The sequence below is a fragment of the Telopea speciosissima genome, chromosome 1 (assembly GCF_018873765.1).
Source record: "Telopea speciosissima isolate NSW1024214 ecotype Mountain lineage chromosome 1, Tspe_v1, whole genome shotgun sequence".
Taxonomy (NCBI): Eukaryota; Viridiplantae; Streptophyta; class Magnoliopsida; order Proteales; family Proteaceae; genus Telopea; species Telopea speciosissima.
The window spans coordinates 66,550,418-66,556,418 of NC_057916.1; positions in this window are offsets into that span (position 1 = coordinate 66,550,418).

Sequence of the window (6,001 nt, forward strand, 5' to 3'; positions counted from 1 at the left end):
GGCCTGGGCCCAGCTAAGATGACTTAGGGTTGGGATAGGGTTCTATAAAGCCCGGCCCAACCCGACCCTGTTGCAGTGCTACTGATTATAGACCGACACCCAACCGATAGTTTATAAATGGGACCATACCTAACCTATGAAGACCGAGTACTTAAACGGACCGGTCACGGTGTGGGATTCTAAAGTAAGGGACCGATTGGGCCCAACCAAAACCGGTCGGGATCAACCCATTGACACCCCTATGCATTACAACCCAAACTCTTATTTGCAACGTGTTAAATTTCACCTCAAAAACAATCAGTTGTGACAAGTCAAACCCTATCACACATTCCAGGTTATTCATCAAAAAAAGAGTAAAATATTTTAACATTTTTTTCTATCAAATTTGAGTCAAATAAAAATTAAGACAATAGCTTGCTGCCTGGCTGCATAGCCCCTGCACCAGCACGGGGCCAATACTGGCATCATGAATGTAATTTTACACGTTCCTATGTTTGGACACAGGCTCCACGCAACTAGAAAGCGTTATGATACTATGCAAACAAATAAAAAAAAAATGTTTCCTACGTCTCATGATCACATAAACCTTTACAAGATAAGCCAAGTGATACATTTTATCCGTTAGATTTTTATTTTTTTTTTTTGTAAAATATTTATATTTTTTCCATGATTATAACGAAAGTAGGGATTATTTCATCACTTTATTGAGGCTGAACAAAGGCATTTAACTCATATGAATGAGATAGGTAAAACTATATAAGAAACAACTAACAATTACAGAATAGTCTATTTACCAAAAAAAAAACAATTACAGAATAGTATACATAGTGTTTCATAACAATAAAAAATGGATCTGAGTTTCTCTCCACCCACGGTGAATGGGATCCCATTCACCGAGGGGCGGGAGAGAATAGGAATGGGTATCGGAAGGGTATTTTGGAACATATTAAAATCCTAGGAACGGTTTGTGAACCCCAAGATTTTGGGTAAACCATCTTCTATGGTTGGAAGAAAACTTTATCCATAAAAAATATATGAACAAAACCAAAACCACTAAAGTTGCTTTTAGAAATGGCAGAATTTTTCCTTTGCCTTGTCAATCAATTAGGTGAGATTGAGCTCTAACTAGTTAGTTGTTCCTCCAGGTGATACAGTTCGAATGGACCTAGTTTCATGTGAATGTCTACATCTACAAAGAGTCATAGACTCCTTTCTAATAAGAGCTAGAAGACAGTGTGTGGGTAGCTCTAACTTTCCAATATCCTTTGTGTAATATTGAAGCTCAACCAGAAAATAAGAATCAAGGGTTTAGCATGGGCCTATCGGCCATATGGGTCAAATGGTGAGCTATGTGGAACTTGTGCCTGGCCCAATTTAGCCCATATATTGTTTGCTCTTTCTGCTTCTGGCCTTCCATGATTCACTCCAATAAATAAGGATCCTTCTTGGTGTCACTATGTAAAGTATAATGCTTCACTATTTACCAGTTGACAGTACATGGGTTAATCCATGTGATAGAGGCACCTCACAGACATCTCAATGGCCAAACTTTAGTTCAAAATAAGTAAAGAAAGTAGCTCATACTCTGATTCAAAGTTTTAGTAAAATTACCAAAATATCATCAAATGGAGAGAGCAAACAACCGTTAGCTGGGTCGGTTAGTGGTGTGCCAGTTGAGTGCATCGCCCTCAATGAGGTCAAGTGATCGACTTCTCCTAGTTGCATATTTGGGCAAAATTATGGCCCCTCTCTAGGTAGTTGTAGAGCCTACCCCCTCCCCCCTCCCCGGTAGTGATAGATTCTCTTGTAGTTGGTAGCTAAAGTCCCATTGGGCAGTTAGGTAGGATAGGACAAAAAAAAATCAAATGGAGATGAATATAAAATACAAAATAACATCATTTGTAATTTTACCTACTTCCTCTATTCATTTTAAGCTGAACTAAATTCAATGAGATGCTTGTTTGATCCTCTATCACATGAACTAACCCATGTACTAGTGACGGCAAAGCGTATCCAAGCTCATTTCTAAGATATTTTGCTGTCATTGAACAACCACCACCACCTCAACTGAATATGTTTTTCCACTCTACCAAGTAACTTGTATCAAATCAGAACAACTACCATAAGGAGGAAATTAAAGAGAAGAACAGTGATTTTTTAAGTGGCACTCATAGGCCACACTAAAATTGGAACAAAATTTGTCTGCTGCCTTGTACAAATCTTTGCTCCTCTTATTCCCTCTATATCTTCCAAATCAAAGATCCAAAGGTAAACAGTAACACAAAGACACAGAAATTGATGGACATAACACAGTTATCTTGATTTTCACATTTTCTTTCCCCATTTCTCTTGACTGATTAATTCTCTGTAATGCCTAGTTGCTAACTCAACATTTTTAGCAAAAACCTTACCATGAAAAACTATCAATCAGAATGTATCAAACTAAGCCACTAGTAGCAACACGACACGTGTGAGCATGTGTGGGAGAATGCAATATGGGTTGAGAAGCAGCTGAAATGTCTAGATCCTGACAAAGAGTATGTCTAGTAAACTATATAAGGGAAGTAGTCCTTGGTTTTTTGTAGTTAAAAATGGTCTTGATGTATATAAGAAAAGTTTGGTGTTTGGTTTTTCCTCACTCTGGACATTTTCCTCTCTGTGAATTGGTTGGAAACTCTGGAACCTGAACATTGAGAAGTGCCCCCCCCCCCCCCTCTCTCCATAGTAGGCCCAATTGGATCCAAATCATGTAATTCCAGCGATAATTTTGATCCAGGAGTCCTTTATGGCAGCCAATGTATCCTCAACCAAGTACCATTTTTATTGCAGATATATGATTTCATTATTAGTTAGACAAAAATCAGAGAAGTGAATTGTGAGTGATTGGAAAATTATCTCTCTCCCAATGGTCATAGAGTATGGTGGGGAGTTCACTTACCTACCAACATGCACTGATCAGCAATTCAGGGCATTCAGCAATCCCTTCTTGTTGGCAACTGAAATTTCACCATTCTTGAAATGACTCCACCACTGTGGGGTCTGGGGAGGGTCATAATGTACACAACCTTACCCATGCTTTCACAGAGAGACTATTTCCAAACTTGAACCCTTGAGCACTTGGTCACAATGGAGCACTCTTACTGTCGCACCAGGCCCGCCGTCTTAAATCAGAAACTTTTTAATGATAATCAATTTATATAACCACGTTTTTTACGCATAAGTTTAGGTTAAGTTATATGGAAGTACAGAACCATTGAGAGGACTGTTACTCCAAGGAGATATAAGAAATCTTTGGGTGGAATGAGTTTCCCATAAGACCCTCTTATGAATTACAAAGATGCATACTTTCCTCTTCTTCTTTTTTTAAATTTGGATTGGTGTTTTGGTCCATAAGCTGGGGACTGGAAAGGGAACTCAATTATGACAACAATGTAGTTCTGGGAATTGGAGAGTATGAACAAATTTATAAAGTTTGGAGTCAAATAACAGCTCCAGTGTTCAAATTTATACTATGCAAGGGTATTTGATTATTTGATCACTTAGCCAAGCTTAGCATAGTATAAAGATATCATTAGTAGGGAAACTTTCCTTCATCAAGCATCAACCACAAAATCCCCTCTAGTTCTAGGAATCTCAACAAAAGAAAGTAAAGTGCTATAAGACACTTCCACCAAAAAAAAAAAGTGCTATAAGACACAAGCAAGAAATAATCTATAGAAAATGACAATAACATTGAAATTTTAATAGTCTCATATAGATCCAAGACTCTCACATCACTCACAGATTACTCTTTAATCTGTAATTATCATGTCATTATCCCCAAATTTTAGACCAAGCAATGCTGTAGCTACAGTGACAGTGATAGAAGAAGACTGATAAGGTTACTAATATTTTGTTCTTTGTTGGCTTGGAGGGAGTGAAAAATATTGGGGTAGATTTGCGCCGTCCATGGATTCCATCATAGACGCACAGTGCTAAACACAACTTTCACAAATGCCAAATGACGTAACTCTTCTTAAAATTTAAGAACCACAGACTGGAAGCAATCTTTTGTTGATGCTCTGAAGTCTAAAACATGGGAATTTTCAACCTAAGAGACAGATAGTTGCGACATGTAGGGGTTGGCGGTGCAACAGATAGGACGTTGTCACTGTTCTACCGTGGTTGTCCTAATCAAAAAGAGGTAAAGGTGTTTGTTTGAGTCTCAGATTGTTGAAACCCAGGGTCTACAAGAACCATATAAGCAGTCAATATAACCTTCTTGCTGAAAATCCCAAGTTCCTAACGATAGAGACTCCTCCTATGACTCGAAAAGAAAGAAAAGATTTCCACAATCTAAGGTCGGTACATTCAATTAAACAGGGTAGGTTTGCGTCTTTTTTGACACACACATGTACATACAACAAACAACGTTGTTGTCTCTTGATTTCTTATGTGCTGCATGAGAGGGAGAGAGGGAGGGTGGGTGGGTGTCTCAATTGCTTAATAAAATGCATTAGAAGGGATGAGGGTGTAGAAAAGAAAAACCCTATTAACATTCAGGTAAAAAATGAATAGAAAGTAAAAACGGTCACACAATCACAATATAAGGATATATGTGATTCGAACAAGATGCCTATATCCACAAAGAGATATGAGTAGTTTTCACTAACAATGGAAAAAGAATTACAAACTCTTCCTCACATCTCTCTGTATTTACAAAGAATTCATAACCAAACACCCCCCCCCAAAATCGCAACATTTTATAGGGTAAGCAAATTATCCGAATTACCCCCATGTAAACCCTAAAAATCCTCCGGACCTCAAGCCCTACGGACTTTAATTGCCCTTCGAAAGCAACCCACAACCCAATCTACAAAATACAAGACATCTACCCTCAAGGCCTCAACGAAGGGCCGATCAAAATTAAGTGCGGCTATAAATAGACGGTAAAAATACTAGTACAAATCATCCTTATCTATCAACAATAAATTGTTGGAATTACCACATCATTTTGCCACTGCATCCCTGGTTTCATTCTAAAATAAGCCTTAACCCCCAACTAAAATTGCAGAATGCTGTTTTGCCATTCGAAGCTGAAAGAGTTGCATAAATCACAGCAATAGTTCATAGGAAGGAATAGGCAAGTGGGACAGTAGCAGTCCCTTGGTGATCACTTGCCCTGTCCTTCGTCCATGCAGTGATCTGCTCCCAGCCATGTCGAAGCAGGTTTTCCCTAGCACTGCTTTGTTCCTCATGGATCTCAGTCAGTCCTACCCAAAAGAATGAAGCATCATATTACAATATATAAACCTTTTTCCTTCCTTTAATATTTAAAAATAGGACGATCATATATAAAGTTGATGGCTGCATTGAACGATTCGGATCTCAGATTTTAGGTTTCAATCCGACAGGTAACAAATATTTCAAACAGGCTTCTTAACAGGACTCTTGTGAAAACCCGAGGGAGTGTCTCCATAATCCGTAAATACATGAATGCAACAACTTTGAATCCCCCTTCTTTTTCTCTTTGTATCATTTTCTTTCATACAGCAGTACAACTTTGATGCCAACTTCTAACCTTCTGTCTCAGGATAATCTCTCAAGGGGAGGCCTCTCACCATGGGAACCCTCAGACTACAGTAGCCATGTACTTATTTCTCACTATGGAACTGTGAACATATCTCATGAGAGCATTTCATCAACCACTCTGAAAATCATCTACCCTGGATTAACCTTCGAGTCATCAGGCCAACCCAAAGGATGGTCAAATCACTTTCAACTTCAGCCAAAGAATCAGTACTCAAGACACACTGGCTCATTAGCATTGTAATCATAATACTGTAAATATTACTGTTTGTTATTGACTAACCAAGAACTGTTGCTGTCCAAGTTTCAGATTTGAGGCCACATGATTGGAGAATAGGAAAATACGACAAACAAAAACATAAGGGAAAAAAAATGAAAAGAGAGAAAAAAAAGATGCAGCAATGATGCGCAAATAGAAAGAAATGAGACAATA